At 49.4% G+C, this 22,477-nt stretch overlaps 2 non-coding genes across 2 annotated transcripts; both read right to left on the bottom strand.

Annotated features, from left to right (window-relative positions):
* Positions 1-21,366: 21,366 nt before the first annotated feature.
* TRNAI-AAU lies at positions 21,367-21,440 on the bottom strand. The gene has a single exon. It is a non-coding gene; the product is annotated as a tRNA-Ile (tRNA).
* Positions 21,441-21,771: 331 nt separating this feature from the next.
* LOC120987448 lies at positions 21,772-21,907 on the bottom strand. Its single transcript, XR_005776049.1, has one exon. It is a non-coding gene; the product is annotated as a U8 small nucleolar RNA (small nucleolar RNA).
* Between the last annotated feature and the right edge of the window lie 570 nt (positions 21,908-22,477).

Raw genomic sequence — 22,477 nt, 5'->3', positions numbered from 1 at the left:
CTGCCTAGAACTTTCCTTCCTCCCCCTGAAGTAGGATGTGGGAAAATTCCACTCCTCCTCAGATAGGGGGGAGCTAGCCTGGAATGGTCTATTCCAGTCTAGGTCTGTTAACTAGCTATGGTCTGCCTACATATTGCTGCCACCTGCTGGTGTACATTGAGAACTACAGCAAATATATAGAATACAGGCACAGAAATACATATATTGGTAATGCACGGTTATATTACATCAGATGGAAATACACATGTACACCTAACATTATGAAGCAGGGTGAAAAAGTTTTAGTGACATACACTGGGATGTTACACTTGTACTCGCGCATCTTACTATCACGCTCCAGTGACGGAATTAAGTACGGTACGTTGTCCTTGTAACGGGGATCCAGCAGCGTGGCCACCCAGTAATAAGCACAAGTTAGAATGTGGGCAACTCGGCGGTCATTGCGGAGACACTGCAGCATGTAATTGCTCATGTGTGCCAGGCTGCCCAGAGGCAACAAAAAACTATCCTCTGTGGGAGGCGTGTGGTCTTTGTCCTCTGTATCCCCCCAGCCACGCACCAGTGATGGCCATGAGCTGGTCTGGGTGCCACCCTGCTGTGAACATCGTTCCTCCTCCTCCATCTCCTCCTCCTCATTCTCCACCTCGTCATCCTCCAGAACTGTGCCCTGGCTGGACAATTGTGTACCTGGCGTTTGTGGGTGCAGGAACCCACACTCGGAGACACTTGTGAATGACTGGTCTGTAACCCTATGAAATGATCCCTTATCCTCCTCCTCCTCCTGTGCCACATCCTCTTCCATCATCGCCAGCAGCGTTTTTTCAAGGAGGCATAGAAGTGGGATAGTTTCGCTGAGAACGGCGTTATCTGCACTGGCTATGTTGGTGGAGCACTCGAAACAGCACAACAAGGAACACAGGTCTCACATGGAGGCCCACCAGTCATTGGTGGTGAAGTGGTGCTGTTCCGCAGAGCGACTCACCCGTGTGTGCTGAAACTCCACTATCTCCCTGCTGCTGCTCGCACATTCTTGTCACGGAACCATGAACCAGACGTACAACAAGGGATAAGTGAAAATAAGAAGGCTTTATTGAAAATAAAGCTGTAAAGCAAAAGTCCAAACGGATGGCGAAACCGAAGCAGAGTCTTTGCGAAGCCAGAGGTCAGGAACCAGAAGGGTAGTCAGACGAAGCCAGGATCAGGAACCAGCAGGGTAGTCAGACGAAGCCAGGATCAGGAACCAGCAGGGTAGTCGGACGAAACCAGGATCAGGAACCAGCAGGGTAGTCGGACGAAACCAGGATCAGGAACCAGAAGCAGCAGCAGTCTAGAAGCATGTGAACACAGGAGGACCAAGCGAGGAACTGAAGCCACAGACCTCCTATATATATGAGCTAGGCATCCAGCTCCTCCCAGTGGGAAGGAGGAGCCGCAGGGTGGGAGGCTACAAGAAACCCAGAAACCAAGATGGCCGCCAGCACATGTCAAACGAAGGAGAACAGCAAGAAGGTAAGACCATGACAGTACCTCCCCCTCAAGGGCCCCTCCTCCGCGGAGTAAAGAACGGTTTCTGAGGGAAGCGTGCGTGGAAGGCTCGGAGCAAGGCAGGAGCATGGACATCTGCGGAGGGAACCCAGGAACGCTCCTCTGGACCATAACCACGCCAATGGACCAAAAACTGCACCCGACCGCGGACCAGGCGTGAGTCCAGGATATTGCTCACCTCATACTCCTCACGATTACCCACTTGGACCGGACGAGGCCGAGGAACCGAGGAAGTGAAACGATTACACACCAGTGGCTTCAACAGGGAGACATGAAACACGTTGGAGATCCGCATGCCAGGAGGAAGCGCAAGGGCATTGGCTACCGGGTTTACCCTGCGAAACACTCGGAAGGGACCAACAAAGCGAGGCGCCAGCTTGGGAGTGGGCACTCGAAGGTTGAGGTTGCGGGTGGACAACCATACACGGTCTCCGACCTGGTAGGAAGGAGCAGGCGCTCGTCTGCGATCAGCCTGGAGTCTCTGGCGCTGCGCAGAGACCTCAAGGGACTTCTGGATCAGTACCCAAGAAGCACGTAGGACGGAAAGGTGATCCTCCACAGCCGGAATATCCTGGGGAGAGAATACCTCCGGTAACACGGCAGGTTGGAACCCATAATTGGCCATGAAGGGAGACGTCCCAGAGGAAGAGTTCACCGCCGTGTTCCTGGCAAACTCAGCCCAAGGCAGGAGGTCAACCCAATTGTCTTGGTGATCAGAGACATAGCAACGAAGGAATTGCTCCAAGGCCTGATTGGATCGTTCTGCGGCCCCATTGGACTGAGGGTGGTAGGCCGAGGAGAAGGAGAGATGAATCCCCAACTGGGAGCAAAAGGCGCGCCAGAACCTGGACACAAACTGACTCCCCCGATCCGACACAATCTCCTTGGGCAAACCGTGCAACCGGAAGACCTCCCTGGCAAAAATCGTGGCCAACTCTTGTGCAGAGGGTAACTTCTTGAGAGGAACACAGTGGCACATTTTGGAAAACCGATCCACAATCATGAGAATGACCGTATGGCCTCGGGATGCAGGGAGGTCCACAATGAAATCCATCCCCAGGTGTGACCATGGGCGCTCCCCGGTGGCTATGGGTTGCAGAAGGCCCAACGGAAGGTGCCGAGGGGACTTACTCTGGGCACAAACGGAGCATGCCGCTACATATGCGGCGATGTCGGAACGTAGGGAAGGCCACCAGAACAGACGTGAAACAGCCCAGGACAGCTGATTCTTTCCAGGATGCCCCGCGGTCTTGGAGTTATGGTAGGTTCGCAACAACCGAGTGCGCAACTCCTCAGGCACAAAACATTTGCCGTTGGGTCTCCCAGAGGGAGCACCAGATTGAGCCGCCAAAATCTGCTCACCCAGGGGAGAGGTCAGGCTGGTGCAAATGGCGGCCAAGATCTGATTCGGAGGTATGACCGAAGTCGGAATCAACTCCTCCCTGGACAGCTCGGAGTACTGCCGTGATAAGGCATCCGCCCTGATGTTCTTGGAACCGGGTAGGTAGGAGACCACGTAATTAAAACGTGACAAGAACAGAGCCCATCTGGCCTGACGTGGTGTCAATCTCTTGGCCTCAGAAAGGTAGGTCAGATTCTTGTGGTCCGTCAGGATGAGGACCGGAACCACCGAACCCTCGAGCAAGTGCCTCCATTCTTTAAGGGCCTGCACGATGGCCAATAACTCCCTGTCACCAATCTGATAGTTGCACTCCGCGGAAGACAGTTTCCGGGAGTAAAACCCACAAGGAAGCAGAGGACCCTCTGGTGTTCTACGCTGAGACAGAAGGGCGCCTACTCCCGTCTCAGACGCGTCCACCTCGAGGACAAAGGGCAACCCAGGGTTGGGATGCGACAGAATCGGAGCCGACACAAAGGCGGACTTTAGAGCCTCAAAAGCTCGGATGGCCTTGAGCGGCCAGACCTGGGAATTACTGCCCTTCCTGGTCAGATCCGTGAGAGGCTTGGCTAGCATGGAAAAGTCCCTGATGAACTTCCGATAATAATTGGCGAAGCCCAAAAAGCGCTGCAGGGAACGAAGACCACTGGGCTGGGGCCACTGTAAGACAGCCGAAACCTTCTCAGGATCCATGGAGAACCCATCAGCGGAAATGATGTAACCTAAGAAGGTTACCTGGGATCGGTGAAATTCGCATTTCTCAAGCTTACCGAACAGCTTGTTCTCTCGTAACCGTTGCAACACTCGTCTGACATCCAGAATGTGGGCCTCCATGGATTCAGAATATACCAAGATGTCATCCAAATAGACCACCACACACTGCTGCAACAGGTCACGGAAAACTATGTTGATGAATTCCTGAAAGACTGCGGGCGCATTGCACAATCCAAAGGGCATAACCAAGGATTCATAATGACCGGTCCTGGTGTTAAACGCGGTCTTCCACTCATCGCCCGCCTTGATCCTTACCAGGTTATATGCCGCCCTCAGGTCGAGTTTGGTAAAGACCGTGGCCCCTTTAAGGCGATCGAACAGCTCGGAAATCAAGGGTATCGGGTGAGCGTTCTTGATCGTGATGCGATTGAGACCCCTGTAATCGATGCAAGGCCTCAACTCACCGCCCTTCTTTTTCACAAAGAAAAATCCAGCCCCTGCCGGGGACGAGGATTTGCGAATGTGTCCGCGTGAAAGCGCCTCCCTCACGTACTCCTCCATGGCCTCATTCTCCGCTACCGACAGTGGATAGACTTTGCCACGAGGAGGAACGGCACCAGATTGTAACTCTATGGCACAATCGTATGGGCGGTGCGGAGGTAGGGCAACCGCGCACACCTTATCGAATACATCCCGGTACTCCTCGTATTCAGGAGGCAACAGAGAGTCCGAGGAAGTACACAGCAACTTGACAGACCCATGGATGCAACTAGCCCCACACTGCGGTGACCACGAGAGGATCTCGGCCGATCTCCAATCGAAAGTCGGATTATGCTTCCGGAGCCAGGGGTACCCCAAGACCACCGAGTAGTGTGGAGACGAAATAACCTGGAGGCAGACCGACTCTCTGTGAACGGCACCAATGGCTATCCCCACTGGAAGGGTCTCATGAGTCACGTGTGGCGGCAGAAGGGGTCTGCCGTCTATCGCCTCAAGAGCCAGTGGGGAACCTCGAGCCTGCAGAGGAATGGAATTGGCGGCAGCGAACACATTATCAATGAACAAACCACCAGCACCAGAGTCCACCAATGCCTGGGTCGTCACCGAGCCCCCGACCCAGGAGAGGACAACAGTGATCAGTGGTTTGTCAACACGGGAAACCGGGGACGAGGAGACTCCACCCAAGATCTGCCCCCGACAGGATCTCAGGTGCGAGCGTTTCCCGGACGGTTCGGACATGCCAACCGAAAATGCCCACCGAGACCACAGTACATGCATCGGCCCTCGCGTCTCCGGAGTACCCTCTCCCCCTCGGACAGGCGAGCAAACCCCAGCTGCATGGGTTCACCCCCAGACAAGTCATCCCCAGGAGGCGTGGGAGGAGAGGAAGGCACGGGTGGGACAGCAAACGTAGGCGCCAATCTGTTAGAAAACCTCCGCAGGCTCTCCTTAAAGGAAGGTCTCTCCCTGAGTCTGGTGTCAATCAAAATCAGGAAAGAAATAAGAGACTCGAGCTCCACTGGTAGGTCCTTAGCTGCAACCTCATCCTTCAAGGCATCCGAGAGACCATGAGAGAAAGCAGCGACCAGAGCCTCATTATTCCAGCCCACCTCTGCTGCCAGGGTACGAAACTCAATGGCGTATTCAGCTACGGATCGTGAACCCTGTCTGATGGACATAAGGAGCTTCGCAGCAGAGGCAGCACGAGCCGGCACATCGAATACCTTCCGAAGAGAAGCAACAAAACCGGAAAACTCGGCAACCACCGGATTGTTGTTCTCCCATAAAGGGCTGGCCCAGGCCAAGGCCTTGTCCGAGAGCAGCGAGATCAAGAAGCCCACCTTTGATCTCTCAGTAGGAAAGGCATGTGGCAGCAACTCGAAATAAATGCCCACCTGGTTAAGGAAACCTCGGCACTGAGTTGGCTCTCCCCCAAAGCGCTGTGGAAGAGGGGCAGAACCGGTCATACCCCGAAACACCGCAGGTGCAACAACAGGTGTCGGGGTAGACTCTGGCGCAACAACCGGAGCGGCAGTAGGAGCGGGCCCAGGAGCGACAACCGACCCATCGGCAACGGGAGCGAAATGAGCCGTGCGTTCAAGCAGGGTTTGCAACGCCACAGCGAACCGACCCAACAGGTGATCCTGCTGATCAAGTCTGGCAACCAGCGTGGGTAGCGAGGATGGCCCTGTACCGTCAGAATTCATGGCTTGGTCCTAATGTCACGGAACCATGAACCAGACGTACAACAAGGGATAAGTGAAAATAAGAAGGCTTTATTGAAAATAAAGCTGTAAAGCAAAAGTCCAAACGGATGGCGAAACCGAAGTAGAGTCTTTGCGAAGCCAGAGGTCAGGAACCAGAAGGGTAGTCAGACGAAGCCAGGATCAGGAACCAGCAGGGTAGTCGGACGAAACCAGGATCAGGAACCAGCAGGGTAGTCGGACGAAACCAGGATCAGGAACCAGAAGCAGCAGCAGTCTAGAAGCATGTGAACACAGGAGGACCAAGCGAGGAACTGAAGCCACAGACCTCCTATATATATGAGCTAGGCATCCAGCTCCTCCCAGTGGGAAGGAGGAGCCGCAGGGTGGGAGGCTACAAGAAACCCAGAAACCAAGATGGCCGCCAGCACATGTCAAACGAAGGAGAACAGCAAGAAGGTAAGACCATGACAATTCTGGCTAGCATGTGCAAAGTGGAGTTCCACCTTGTGGGCACGTCACATATGAGGCGGTGAGCCGGAAGGCCGAAGTTACGCTGCAGCGCTGACAGGGGAGCAGCAGCAGGGTGAGAACGCCAAAAGCGCGCACAGATGGCCCGCACTTTCTGCAGCAGCTCTGACATATCGGGGTAATTTTTAAGGAACTGCTGCACCACCAAATTCAGCACAAGCACCAGGCAAGGGATGTGCGTCAAGCCACCTAGTCCCAGAGCTGCTACGAGATTTCGCCCATTAGCGCACACCACCAGGCCGGGCTTGAGGCTGACTGGCACAAACCACTCATCGGTCTGTTGTTCAAGGCCCGTCCACAGCACCTGCACGGTGTGGAGTTTGTCCCCCAAACAGATAAGTTTTAAAACTGCCTGCTGTCGTTTACCCCTGGCTGTGCTGAAGTTCGCTAACCGGATGAGGAGGCGGTAGAGGATGAGGAAGCAGAGTAGGAGGAGGAAGCAACAGGAGGCAAACTGAAGTGCCCTGCAATCCTCGGTGGTGGAAGGACATGTGCCAAACTGCTATCTTCATCAGGCCCGGCCGCCAATGCATTTACCCAGTGTGCTGTTAAAGAGATATAACATCCCTGACCGTGCTTACTGGTCGATGTATCCGTAGTTAGGTGGACCTTGCTACAGATGGCGTTGCGCAATGCACACCTGATTTTGTCCCCCACTTGGTTGTGCAGGGAAGGGATGGCTCGCCTGGACAAGTAGTGGCGGCTGGGCATGGCGTACTGTGGGACAGCCACCGCAATAAGGCTTTTAAAACTCTCCATCTCCACCAGATGGAATGACAGCATTTCAAAGGCCAGTCATTTTGAAATGCTGGCATTCAGGGCCAGGGATCGCGGGTGGGTAGGGGGGTACTTCCTCTTCCGCTCCAGTGTTTGGGAGATGGAGAGCTGAACGCTTCTTTGGGACATTGTGGAGATGCTTGGTGACCAAGGTGGTGGTGTAGCTAGTAGATAATCTGTGTGCGGGGTGGCAGATGCCACTGTCACTCCAGAGGTGGATGAAGAGGCCGAGACTGCAGCAAAAGAGGAAGCAGGAGGAGCCAGAGACCTTTCTTGATTTTTGAGGTGTTTACTCCACTGCAGCTCGTGCTTTGCACTTAGATGCCTGGTCATGCAGGTTGTGCTCAGGTTGAGAGCGTTTATGCCTCGCTTCAGGCTCTGATTGCACCGCGTGCAAACCACTCGTGTCTTGTCGTCAGCACATTTGAAACACCCCAGAGTTGTGTTACGAAACTCTTTTACCCCGCTACAATCTGTTAAAAGCATTTACCTTGTCGTCTTGTGTAATTTCACATAATATTCTCACAAATGTGCATTGAAAGCCTTGTTACATGTATATTGCTGTAATTTCCGTGTTCATCAGCAGGTGGCAGCAATGTGTTAGCAGGGACATTAAGTCAGTTTGAGTTTAGTGTTTCTAGACTTGAATAGTTCATTCCAGTTTAGTTCCCCCCTCTGTGAGCATAAGTGGGCTGTGCCCATATCCTGCCTCATGGGGAGGGAAGGAAGTTAGTGTGAGTGTGCCAGCCACCCCTGCTAGGGGAAGGCTGTGCGAGTAGGAGCTCCCAGATATAGGGTGTGCCTAACCCTGCTACAACAGAACCGGATCCAATTGTGTGCCAACAGGATCAAATTGCATGTTTAACAGTACTGCAAGACCTGAGAATTGTGCCAAAACCCTAGAAATTACTTTATTGCTTTGTTGCTGTGCCAGAAAGCGCTATCCAGTGCACACCAGCAGTCCAAGGGTTAATTCACCATATTTCTGTAATGGCGCTGCTTCTTCCAGCCCTTTAGAAGTGGGAAAACACAGGAACGCCCTCTTAGGAGCGCAAAAATGCTGAATACGCCCCTCTAGAAGCGGGAAAACTAAATCCTGCCCACCAAAAACTCTGCGCTACAAGCCCAGGGAGTGAAGACTCCTCCCCTCAGGCTCCACCCTTACCTCCTGCACTCATCATGACAGAGGAAGCAAGAAAGATGGCCGCCAACCTGGAAACCAATATGGCCGCTGGACTCAAGCCCACTTCTGCGGAGGCGATGACTCCGACTAACAAGGCCCCGGAGAGGACAACTACACTTGAACCCTGACCGCCTGGCCCAGTGACCAAAGCATCGGCACCAGAAGAAGCCGCGACTACGTCACCCATCGCAGTGACCATCGCACAGCAGGATGGGGCACCGGAACCGGCCACCCGGCCGCAACCTCAGGTAGTAACCAACCCGTTCCCTGAGGCCCTGGTCCAGCCCGCAGCTGCCCCTACACCGTGCCCCGTGGTCCCGGAACAGGTCACCATACTTCAGGAGGTCCCCATGGTGATCCCTGAACTCCCTGCGGCCTCAACTCTACAGGTGCGGCAAATAAATAACTTAGTACTGACTTTCAATCCCAGAGCACAGGGATACGTCTTACCCAGAGAGGTCCGTAAGGTGTCCCTTATCACGCCGGTTGGCACGGCGAAGGCGGCCAAAGCTCCCACTTCGCTGCCCAGAGAGAGCACTCCTTCCCTGCCATCACCACCACTGGCGATACCGTTGCCAGAGCCACTACAGCCAGGAGTTCTGAGTCCTTCTGCCCCGGCAGGAGTTCCGGATGTACAGCAGCTCACCGTAGCTTTTACCAGCCTCACTACCCAGACAGCTCCATCACAGCAGTCAGCCTGAACTACAAGATGCAGGAGCGCCCTCTTGTGTTCCTCAACAGTTAGTGCAGTGATAAAGAGGTCACCTGGCAGGATGACCTTGTCTGATGGAAAGCCCACAGGTGGAGTACATTACAGGACTTGCTAAAGAGAGCGGAAGAACGGAAAAAGATAGAGAGGATGCTTACTGGAGTAGATGACTTGTCAGAAAGAAGAAAACGCATAAAAACATACAAATAAATTGTGGAGGAAAAAGAGCACAGAGAAAGGGAATTTTATGAAGCCTTCAAGTCTTCTCAGCCGCCTGCTGAAGACAGCACACCTAATATGACTCTATCAGATCCAGCAGCCACTCAAAGTGACCTATCTACCAGTGAGGAGTCCACTTATCCTGCTTCACGCACTCCAGAGCCACCACCGAATCCGGAGCTCTTTGCTATGAAAGACCAAGGGTCCGTCCTTTATTGCTGTCCAGAAAACCTGTCACCTACAAGGAAAAAGCCAAGGCTTATAGAGGATCCTCCAAAAAAGGGTGAAGTTGCAGTTCCAAGTTCTGCCACAGAACGCCACCAGGAGATCGCAGGAGAAGTTTCTGCTAGAGTTACAGCTGCTGAGAGCACACAGTTCAGAGAAGAACTTTTGCGTCCTCAAATATGGGACCCAGGAGGAAGATTTCAAGACTTTCCTGTGAGGAAAACTACCCACTGTGGCAATTACCCACTACCTTGTGTGGATTACAATTAACTCTATCATTCCTGTGGATTACAATAGACTTTTTTCCGTTTCCAGAGGATTCTACATTAAGCACTTCAAGCAAAAGGACTCAAGTTATATTTGAGCATACTCTTGCACTAATAAATTTGCACTATTTTCTAAAAGTGGTTTACTGCAACGTAAAAAGCTTGCACCTAAAGGAAAGACTCAAACGTATACCTGAGCTCTTTGTGATTCATACTGTAATGTTTTTGCACTAATTTCATTACCAGTTTACAGGTTGTTTAGCGTTCAAGAATCATATGCCCATTGTGTGTATTCTTTTCCAGGTGCCGCAATGTGATCTCATGCACTTTTTGTGATAATTGCACTTAACTTTGCACTTAACTAGAAATGTAGCAACTTACTGCAGTGTGCCTTACTTTACAGCTCTTGTTCTCTCCCCCCTTTATACGGACTGCCAATCTGGACGGTTAATACTAATGGCCTACACCAGGTGTTATATACCCATAGTTACCCAGGGTAGGACCAAGTGGTAAGTCCTGGCAGGTCTACTTACTACACGGGTAACCCCGCTGCTTCGGGAATGGTTAGAGGAGTTTTTGACTCCTCCTTCCCGTTTGTTATATGTTCAGGATTGCTCCAATCCTGAGGTGTATTCCAGGAGTTTCATGGGATTATTATACCCTCCTCCTGTGTGTCCCAAAACGCCGGGGCGCTCGCTCTCCTCAGTGCCGCCGGCGTCCCGTTTCTGCGCAGGAGCAAGGACGCGCACTGCGTCCTCGTCTCCTTGGTGATAGGGGGCAGGACGGACCGGCCGCGCACGTCTCCTCTGCGCAGCCGGCGTCCTCAGTTTCCCCAGCAACTGGACACTCGGTGCTCAACTGTTCTTCCTAGTGCGGGTCATGTGGCGCTGGCCACGTCACATGACCCCAGCTAGCCAGTATTTAACAGGCAGCCTGCTGGCCACAGGTTGCCTGTTAATTTAGCTTACCTGATCCTGTTCCCTGACGATCCTCTGCCTGCTCCTTCTGTACTGCGCATCCCTCCACTTGACTATTCTTTGTGGACTCCTGTTGTACTTCACTACTCTCCTGGTATTTGACCCCGGCTTCTCCTGACCATTCTTTGCTTATCCCTCTGTACTACGCAGCTCTCTTGGTATTGACCCGGTCCGTTCACAATCCGTTATTTGTCTTGTCTGTCCTCCTAGCACGTATCCTAAGTTAGGGACTGCCGTCCAGTTGTCCCCTGTCATCAGGACTCGTGAGGCAAGTAGGCAGGGCCAGGGGTGAGGGTAGAGCGCAGTGGTCACTATCCTCCCCCATGTGTGTGTGTGTGTACGTGACCGTTACACTATGACTGCCAGAAGTGCATGGAGACGCTAATACCTTCCCTTCTGAGCCTTTGCCTAAGGTATGGCGCCTCAAACCTTAGAGCCATTTTAGCTACCCATAGTCACCATAGTGATCGTGCTATAAGCTTTATATTTAGACTTTGGTGCAGGGAAGGGAATACAGGATAAGGCCACCCTTCCATTTGCGGGCATTCCATTACATAATGGCGGGACTACAGAGTAAAGACACCCCCATGCTTCCTTTGGTGTTCATGGCCAGAACATTTTAAAGTTAGTCAGTAGTGATTGCTTAGTGCAGACCTTAAATCACTGGTTATACCGAGAAGGAAATTACTGTTACTTAGGACATCCTACTCATGTGGGCAGGAACCTCGGGTAGCCGTTATATGTTTTGTCTATGTATGTCATATATGTAATACATGCAGCACTTTGTATTTTATTTGGGTACCCCAGAGGTGGTTCCTCTCCCTCCTAAGCATAAGCCGAGGGCGGCTTAACTCGAAGTAAGGGGGAATGTAACACCCCAGAGTTGTGTTATGAAACTCTTTTACCCCGCTACAATCTGTTAAAAGTATTTGCCTTGTCATCTTGTGTAATTTCACATAATATTCTCACAAATGTGCATTGAAAGCCTTGTTACATGTATATTGCTGTAATTTCCGTGTTCACCAGCAGGTGGCAGCAATGTGTTAGCAGGGACTTAAAGAGGACCTTTCACTTGTATAAACAATGTGAACTGAGTATGCTGCCATATAGAGCGGCGCCCGGGGATCTCACTGCACTTACTATTATCCCTGGGCGCCGCTCCGTTCTCCCGTTATAGGCTCCGGTACCTTTGCTCCTTAAGTTATAGTAGGCGGGTCTTCCCTTGTCCTGTGGGCGTCTCCTTCTCCTAGGCTGCAGCGCTGGCCAATCGCAGCGCACAGCTCACAGCCTGGGAGTTTTTTTTCTCCCAGGCTGTGAGCTGTGCGCTGCGATTGGCCAGCGCTGCAGCCTAGGAGAAGGAGACGCCCACAGGACAAGGGAAGACCCGCCTACTATAACTTAAGGAGCAAAGGTACCGGAGCCTATAACGGGAGAACGGAGCGGCGCCCAGGGATAATAGTAAGTGCAGTGAGATCCCCGAGCGCCGCTCTATATGGCAGCATACTCAGTTCACATAGTTTATACAAGTGAAAGGTCCTCTTTAAGTCAGTTTCAGTTTAGTGTTTCTAAACTGGAATAGTTCATTCCAGTTTAGCTCCCCCCTCTGTGAGCAGAAGTGGGCTGTGCCCATATCCTGCCTCATGGGGAGGGAAGGAAGTTAGTGTGAGTGTGCCAGCCACCCCTGCTAGGGTAAGGCTGTGCGAGTAGGAGCTCCCAGATATAGTGATCCAAAGCCAGGATCTTGTCTTGGATGAGACATTGATCATCATCCCCAGCCTGAGCCCTTGCAGCCTCAGCTGGTAGAAGCAAACAGACAACTCCAGTTACAGGAAGAAGCATACCCTGTGAAGATAGCTGTGAGTACAGACCAGAGACCCAGGAGAAGCCATATTCCTCCTCAGCTAGTCAGTCCCCAACAGCCAAATTCCTGCCACAGTTTAGAGCAACAAGCAGACGTCCTTTCCTGCAAAGCTCCAGGTACATGAGAGAGCAGAAGCATAAATTCCCGCCAACCATTGCCAATACCTGCTAGGACCTAAGACTAAAGCTGTATCTTGCTTGGATGAAAGCTACAACCAGTAAAGACAAGTTTGAACTTTATCCAAGGTCTGGATCTCAATTTCTACTGAAATCCCTCTATTACTCCTACTAGCACCACACTAAATTTATTGCAAGTAAGCCAGGATCTAGGAGTGTCAGCCGTACCCAGGTAGGAGACACCGTTGACTCTATTACCACTACCATACAGAGACATTACACCACTCTGGCATTCCTAACCTGGGGTGTGAGTTCTAACACCTTGGAAAGCCCTGCGACAGTACCCTGCGCACGCTGCAATTGGTGTCACGAACAAACTATAGACTATTATACCCATTTCCTGACCCACTGCATAATTTGGAGTCCGTGTAACAGTACTACGGTCCTGCTCTATTGCACATTGTCTGAAGAACTGCCACGCGAGTGAACTCCTTGGAGCTGGCTTTGGTGTGCTCGGTCCCTTGCTGAGTTGGGCAGTAGCAGGCGTACTGTCTAGGGGACGGCCGCTCCGCTTTTGCACCCTGCTCCCTCATCTGCTGTGTTGCTGGCTCTGTGCGATCACCACCTCTTCCTCCGAACTACACAGGTCACTTCCATGACCTTGATTCCATGTGGGGTCGAGGACCTCATCGTCCTCCACATCATCTTCCACCCAGTCTTTACCCCTGCCCTCCTTGTCGGTCTGCACAATTTCGAAAGCCTCAGCAGTTGGCACCTGTGTTTCGTCATCATCCGAGACATGCTGCGGTGGTCCTCCCATGTACTCATCTTGAAATATAAGTGGTTGGGCATCAGTGCACTAAATCTCTTCCACATCTGGGGCAGGGCTATGTGGATGGCCCTGGGAAACCCTGCTAGCAGAGTCATCAAAAAGCAGAAGAGACTGCTGCATGATTTGGGGCTCAGACTGCTTGACTGATTTGCAAGGGGGTGAGGTGAAAGAACACCAGAATCTAACGCGTGTATTTCACACTGATAGATGCAGCCAAGGCTGCAAATTTAGTATTTTGCCCAAAATGGGTGTTTTTTTAATAACAGAATAGAACACCAGTATCTAACGTGTGTATTTCACATTGACAGATGCAGCCAAATTTTGTATTTTGCCCAAAATTAGGGTATTGCCCAAAATGGGTGTTTTTTTAAACCCAGAAAATTATTGCAGTATTTCTCGCTTCAATAAAGATTTATACCTTGTTTATCTGGAGCTGGACCGCAAACGTTTTTTCAAATATTTCAAGCTTGTATGTAACAACGACAGATGCAGCAAACGCCGCAAATTTAGTATTTTGCCCAAAATGGGTGTTTTTTTAATAACAGAATGACAGTAGTATCTATCGCTTGTATTTAACACTGACAGATGCAGCAAGAGCTGTAAAATTTCACACTGACCAATGCTGCATAGGCCCCAGATGTAGGGTATTGACAAAAAGGGGTGCTTTTTTAAACCCAAAAAATTATTGCTGTATTTCAAGCTTGTTTTTAACAATGACAGATGCAGCAAACGCCACAAAATTAGGATTTTGCCCTAAATGGGTGTTTTTTTTAATAACAGAATATGACAGCAGTATATAAAGCTTGTATTTCACATTGACAGATGCAGCAAGGGCTGTAAAATTTAGTATTTTGCCCAAAAAATGTTTGTTTTTTAAAACCCAGAAAATGATTGCTGTATTTCAAGCTTAAATTGCACACTGACAAATGCAGCATAGGCCCCAGATGGAGGGTATTGCCAAAAATGAGTGCTTTTTAAAACCCCAAAGATTATTGCAGTATTTCAAGCTTAAATTGCACACTGACAAAACTTGCATAGGCCCCAGATGGAGGGTATTGCAAAAAATGGGTGCTTTTTTAAACCCAGAATATACAGTATTTTTCGCCCCATAAGACGTGGGGGGAAAATGCCCCTGCGTTTTAAGGGGCGAATGCTGCAGACTGTGATGTATCAGCGGGGAGGGAGGAGGGGCTGGAGTTTGGGTGCTTGCAGCGGGGCTCGGTGAAGTCACTGTACTCTTACACTGGGCCCCGCCGCTCACAGCAGTGTTTCTAGTAATCACTACTCTGGTAACAGTATTCATTAATAAATTAAACTAAAGTTGTGCTCTCCTCTATATCAGCACTTACTAACAAGCATCTGGAGCAGGCAGAGTGGCTGGCAGCGTTACGTTACTCACTGATGTTGCGCACCTGCTCCTCCCACTTTATGAATGAAGCAGGCGGAGCAGTGAGTGACGTAATGCTGCCAGCCGCTCTGCCTGCTCCGGATGCTTGTTAGTAAGTGCTGTGATACAGGGGAGAGTGCAACTTTAGTTAAATTTATTAAGAAGTTAAGGATCACTGTTACTAGAGTAGGGCTTACTAGAAATACTGCTGTGAGCAGCGGGGGGACACTGTTATGAGGGTGATCTGTTGATGACACATATATAGCAGTGTCATCCACAGATCCTCCAACCGATAATAGTGCCATCCACAGATCCCCCAGCCCATAATAGTGCCATCCACAGATCCCCCACCCCATAACAGTGCCATCCACAGATCCCCCACCCTATAACAGTGCCATCCACAGATGCCCCTCCCCTTAAAAGTGCCATCCACAGATCCCCCCATTGCCATCCACAGATTCCCCACATAACAGTTCCATCCACAGATCCCCCCATAACAGCGTCATCCACAGATCCCCTCCATAACAGTGCGTCATCCACAGATCCCCCATAATAGTGTCATGCACAGACCACCATTAGTTCAAAAGCACACCTTTTTGTTTTAAAAAAAAATCTTATTTTTCTCCTCAAAAATTTAGGTGCGTCTTATGAGCCGGTGCGTCTTATAGGGCAAGAAATACAGTAATTGCAGTATTTCAAGCTTCTATTTGACTGTCACAAATGCAGAGATGCTGTGCTGGTGCACAGAACTTGCATAAAATGGTCTCCGCCGCCCACCTAACTAACAGGCGGATAAAGGTTAGTTTTCTGGTTCACTGGGCTCAGGGCAGGGTAAAAAGATTGTGCACTGCACCCACAAAGCAAAATCTGGATCGATCGCTGAGTTGACAAGCACTTCAGATTAAAGATTCTGTACTATTCTCTCCCTCACAGCAGCAGCATCCTATCCCTACACTAATAAGAGCAGAGTGATTTGCAGCGCTACGTGACTCCAGCTTATATAGAGGCTGGGTCACATGCTGCACTGGCCAATCACAGCCATGCCATTAGTAAGCCTTTCAAAAAGCTCCATTAAATCGCCAAACACCGAACCTGAACCCGAACTTTTACTGAAAAGTTCGGGTTCGGGTCCGAGGTCCAAAAATCCTAAATTTCGGTACGAACCCCAACTTTACAGTTCGGGTTCGCTCAACCCTAGACATGGTGTTTAAAAATCAGCCCAGCAAAATCCGCCTTCCAAAAACCATGCAGCGCTCCTTTTCTTCTGCGCCCTGCCGTGTGCCCTTACATCAGTTTACAACCACATGTGGGGTGTTTCTGTAAACCGTAGAATCAGGGTAATCAATATTGAATTTTGTTTGGCTGTTAACCCTAGATGTGTTACAGAAAAAAATGGATTAAAATGCAAAATTTGCCAAAAAAGTGAATTAAAAAAATCTTTCATTGTTGTGGAACACCTACAGGGTTAACAAAGTTTGTAAAATCAGTTTTGAATAACCTGAGGGGTGTAGTTTCTACAATGGGGTCATTTATGAGTGGTTTCTACTGTGTAAGCCGAACAAAGTGACTTCAGAATTGCTTCTAAAATTCTAAGCCTTCTAATGTATGAAAAAATGTTTTATTGCATCTACAAAATGATGCCAACATAAAGTACACATATGAGGAATGTTAAGTAATAAATATTTTAAGAAGTATCAATTTCTGTTTTAAAAGCAGAGAAATTGAAATTTAGAAAATTGCAAATTTTTTAAGTTTTTGGTAAATTTGGGATTTTTTTCATAAATAAAGGTGAAATATATTGACTCAGCTGTATGACTGTCATGAAGTACAATGTGTCATGAGAAAACAATCTCAGAATTGCTTGGATAAGTAAAAGCATTCCAAAGTTATTACCACATAAAGTGACACAGGTCAGATTTGCAAAAAAATAGCCTGGGCTGGAGGGTGCCCCCACACACACAGATTTTTTGGGACGCACTCTTAGCGTCCGTCCGTCGCACACCCCACCGCTGATCAGCTTCGGACGGCTGATCATCGACTTTGAATCTTTTTTTTATTTCAAATTTTTGGGGCTTTTTTTTATTTATTTGTTTTATCAATTTTTTCTGTTCGTTTTAGGGATAAGTACGCGAACACCCATGCCCCCACACACACGCAGACCACATGCACACATACACTCCCTTATGGCCCGCCGGATGTTCTCGGCCGAGGAGGCATGCGGCCAGCTTGCCTCCGACTCCTAGAGCCCCAGTGAGGACGAGGATGACCCCACTTTACATTTGTCATCCACGTCCTCCTCATCATCTAGCGATGATAAAGAGCCCCCAAGGCGGCGCAGACGCCGCTAGGCGGAGCAAGAGGACTGCCATGCCAGGGACCCTGTGGCCCACACTAGTACGAGCAGCTCTGGGGCTCGTACTAGTTTTCCGGCCCACCAGTTAAGTCCACCGGAGCCCCCTACCGATGAACTTGCATGGTGTACCCTAGAGCATTTTGAGCCTGTGATTCCTGATTTTATTGGCCAACCAGGAATCCAGATTCCCACAGTGGGCTTCACTGAATATGAATATTTTAGTCTTTTTTTCAGTGACCACTTTGTGAATCTGATGGTGGAGCAAACAAACGTGTTCGCCAAAACCGTTCATTGCTCAACACCCGGGCTCCTTTTTGGCTAGGGCCGGTGGCTGGACTCCGGTCAGTGCAGCCGAGATGAGGATGTTTTGGGGCCTCGTGCTGCACATGGGCCTAGTCAAAAAACCCAGTGTCAGGCATTACTGGAGTGGGGACGTCCTCTACCAGACCCCACTTTACAGTACGGCCATGACACGTACCCGGTTTGAGGCCATCTGGAAATGCCTGCATTATGCAGATAATGCAGCATGTCCCCCCCAAGGTGATCCTGCCTATGACCGCCTGTACAAAATGACCGCCTATGTACCTGGAAGGGAGGTCGCGGTTGATGAGTCTCTCATTGCTTTCAAGGGGAGACTCATTTTCCACCAGTATGTTCCCTCTAAGCGGGCGAGGTATGGCGTGAAGCTGTACAAACTTTGTGAGAGTACCTCAGGGTACACTTACAAGTTTTGTGTGTACAAGGGGCGAGATTCTCGTATTCAACCCCCAGAATGTCCCCCCATTCTGGGTGTTAGCGGGAAACTTGTGTGGGACCTTATGCACCCACTGCTAGATAAGGGTTACCACCTGTACGTGGATAACTTTTATACTAGTATCCCCTTGTTCCAGTCCCTCACCGCCAGATCTATGTCCGCTTGTGGGACCGTGCGGTCTGAAGTCACTTTGTGAGGCTTACATAATAGAAACCACCCAAAAATGACCCCATTTTAAAAACTACACCTCTCAAGGTATTCAAAACAGTTTTTCAAACTTTGTTAACCCTTTAAGTGTTCAACAAGAATTAAAGGAAAATGGAGATGAAATTTCAGAATTTCACTTTTTTGGCAGATTTTACATTATAAACCAATTTTTCTAGTAGCAAAGCAAGGGTTAACAACCAAACAAAACTCAATATTTATTACCCCGATTCTGCGGTTTACAGAAACACCCCACATGTGGTCGTAAACTGCAATATGGCCACATGGCAGGGCGCAATAGGAAAGGAACGCCATATGGTTTTTAGAAGGCAGATTTAGCTGAACTGGTTTTTAGATGCCCCATTTGAAGCCCCCCTGATGCACCCTTACAGTAGAAACTCAAAAAAGTGACCACATTTTGGATACTACTGGATAAGGTGCCAGTTTTATTGGTACTATTTTGGGGTAAATATGATTTTTAAATGCTCTATATTACGTTTTTTGTGAGGCAAGGTAACAAAGAAATTGATGTTTTGGCACCGTTTTCATTTTTAACAACATTCATCTGACAGGTTAGATTATGCGCTATTTTTATAGAGAAGGTTGTTACGGACGCAATGATATCAAATATGTCTACGTTATATGATGTTTATTTCAGTTTTACATAATAGAGCATTTTTGAAAACAAAAATTAGGTTTTTGTATCTCCATTTTCTGAATGCCCTATTTATTTATTTTTTCTTCCGATCGTCTTGTTCAGGGGCTCGTTTTTTGCAGGAAGAGTTGACGTTTTTATTGGTACCATTTTTGGGTGCATATGATTTTTTGATCATTCATTATTACACTTTATAGGGCAAGGTGACGAAAAAATTGGTTGTTTTGGCGCAGTTTTTATTTATTTATTTTTACTGCGTTTACCTGAGGGATTAATTAGGTCATGTGAGTTTTTTATAGAGCAGATCGTTACGGACGTGGCAATACCTAGTATGTCTACGTTTTCTTATTTATATAGGTTTTAAACAATAATAGCATTTTTGAAACCGAAATAATGATATTTTAGTATGTCCATTGTCTGGGAGCCATAGCTTTTTTATTTTTTGACCAATTTATATTTTTTTGCACAGTTTTTTTTTACGGTGTTCATCTGATGGGTTAGGTCATGTGATATTTTTATACAGCTGGTTGTTACGGATGTGGCGATACCTAATATGTCAACTTTTTTTTATTTATTTCACTTTAGCAGTTTTGAAGCAAAAAATAATCATATTTTCTGAGAGTGATTTTAATTTTAATTTTATTAAAACCACTTTTTTAACTTTTTTTTTTTTACTTTATTTGTGATGTTAACTTTTGGGGGTCTGATCCCCTCTGCAATGCATTACAATACATCTGAATTTTAATGCATTGCCTGTTAGTGTATGACACAGAGTCATACACAAACAGGTGCCTAGGAGACCGGGCCTGAGGCTGGATCTCCTGGTCACCTGTAGAAGGCAGGTCCCGATGCACGGCATCGGGCTGCCTTCTGACACATCCAGTCCCCACCATAGCAGCGCGGGGACTAACTAGATGCGCTCCCTCACCCGACATAAACCCCTTTTATGCCGCGGTCAGCACGGACCGTGGCATAAAAGGGGTTAATCCACCGGCATCGGCTTTAACAGAGATGCTGGCGGATATAGCAGGGGCCTGGTTACCATGGACTGCCGGGCCCCTGCAGTGATCGGGGGCGCACTGCTCCGGTACCTGCCCGATCACCATGATGTACTATTACGTCAAATTTCAGGAACGCAGGGGCTTCCATGACGTACTAGTATGTCATGTGTCGGGATGGGGTTAAAAACTGTCAAATTTGTCTTTCCAAATTACGGATTTTAAAAATCACAAACAAATAGGTGACACTTAACCACATATAACTATTATTTAGCAGTTTTGGAGACATTTGGGGCATCTGTGGGGATGACACTGTTATGGGCCTCAGTGGATGACTCTGTTATGGGGGGGAACGGGGGAAGGAAAGAGAAGAACTTGTGGAGGGGCCAGAGGGTGTACTGCAGCCAGCCAGTCCTCCTTTCACACAGTAATTATTAACCCCTTTCTGCAGTCCCCTGAGGGGTTAATAACTACTGTGAAGGGCCTTTCACAATAGTTATTAACCCCTCTCAGCCGTCCCCCATTCACAGTAGTTATTAACCCCTTTCAGCAATCCCCGGCAGAACAGACCAGTTAGTAGTACCTAATTTCCCCCCTACCCTAGTTCTTACAGTCAGTCCCCCACTACTCCCCCCCATGAACAAACTTCCCCTCAGCCCTTTCAGTTTCAGCAATCTCATTTCCACGGCCACAGCAAAGTCTCAGTCTCAGTCTAAGACCAAGTTGACAGCGACACTACCTCAGCGCAGCTGCGCTCCTGAGACTGAGTCTGTTCCTCTTTCTTGGAGCTGCTCCTTCTTTCCACTTCCCGCCGGACCGCGCGCCTGCAAACCAGAGTTGACTGGTCTTGCAGCGTGTGACGTCAGAACGCTCTGCACAGTGACTTGATATGAATGATCGGATAATGTGAGTATATGGGCGATCGGAAGCTCTCTCTCTCACTAGATTCTCGGGGGGAGCAATTGACTCGTTGCCCCCCCCCCCCCCCCCCTTCCTGGATCCATCAGTGCTCACGACCTTTCCAACTTGTAGCTGGCGGGGAGACAGGCTGAGTGTGAGGTGCTTCAGCAACCTTTTGCAAAGGCAGATCAAGTCCAACACGGCATAGCAGCGCTTAACCTGAAATATGTGATAGGTGATGTGCCGGGCCGCACTCTATAGGTAAAGTGAGGCGGAGGCTTCCACCCAGCAGTGAGCCCGGTGATATCACTAGCACTAATGGGCCAGCTTGTAAAATGGCTAGGGCAGCGCTAAAGCCCGGCCATTAGAGCTGTGACGTTGCCGGAAACATTGCTAGGCGGAAGTCTTTGCCTAGCAGTGCAAAAAAATATACAGCGCAGGGCAAGCAAGAGCATCAGAGTATGAAATGCTCCGATGCTCATATCAGGGGGGCCTGAAAACGGAGGCATTTCTGGTTTTAGCTCTGAACCCGGACAACCCCTTTAAAAGAAAACCAATGGCCCGTACGGGGATCGAACCCGCGACCTTGGCGTTATTAGCACCACGCTCTAACCAACTGAGCTAACCGGCCAGCTGTCTGCCTAATGGGATCTCCCTCTTTATTATTTGGTCACATGATCCAGGAGGAAAGCACAATCCCCATTATCTGGTCACATGATCCAGGAGGAAAGCACAATTCCCATTATCTGGTCACATGATCCAGGAGGAAAGCACAATCCCCATTATCTGGTCACATGATCCAGGAGGAAAGCACACAGCAGGTCTGAGGCACAGTCCCTGTAATGTCCATTCACAGGAGGCATTTCTATTACACTAACCCCACAGTCTGTGAGACAGTAACCATGACAACACCCCCTTCCTCTGCTCTTTTACACACTGATATGATCGCCAGCAGGCTTGGGCTCAGAATGTCACACGCCCCGAGTTGTCGGTTCAGGGCGGTGTCGGAGTTCGGTGTAATCACACACTCAGCCTCCTCCATTCATCATGTCTGTTTCTCCCAGAGGAGGAACAGGTAAGGATTGACCTCACTGACAATACCCCCACACCGCTCCCAGCAGCCGCCGCCCGTCCCGCACTCTTCATCGACCTCAGGGCGAGGACGCCGCTTCGCTCTCACCGCTGTACGATAGCATCACAATGAGCGCGGGCTGCGGTCACGTGACGCCTCGGTCACCAACGTTACAAACCGTCACTCTCTGTCTCCTCACTCGGCTAATAAAGACCTATTGAAAACGTTTCATTTTGTTCAGCAATCGCTTCGCCCATAATGCACTGCGACTTGTGATTTGCATCTAGTCTTTACGCGTTGACGTCAGTAAAGGGCATTACGTCGCTGCACCGACCATTCGGCCATATTACAAGAGGGCGTCCCTAGGTCACAGCGTCCTTCCGCCATATTAGAGAAGGGCATGATTCCTGTTATGTGACTGTGAAGTATATTCGGCCATCTTATAAAAGGGCATTCGTTTCTATAGGGACTTGCAGCAGAGCGGCTTCTTTAGGACACTTCTGTCTCTGCAGCACAGAAGGGCAGTAGCTTAAATCCGCCATTAGTTTTATTGCTGACGCCAGGTGCGGCCATATGAGCCCCTTAGTGCAAAATGT

Source organism: Bufo bufo, chromosome 1 (assembly GCF_905171765.1).
Source record: "Bufo bufo chromosome 1, aBufBuf1.1, whole genome shotgun sequence".
NCBI lineage: Eukaryota > Metazoa > Chordata > Amphibia > Anura > Bufonidae > Bufo > Bufo bufo.
The sequence above is the reverse complement of the archived record's forward strand: the minus strand, read 5'-3'. Positions and strand labels throughout refer to the sequence as shown.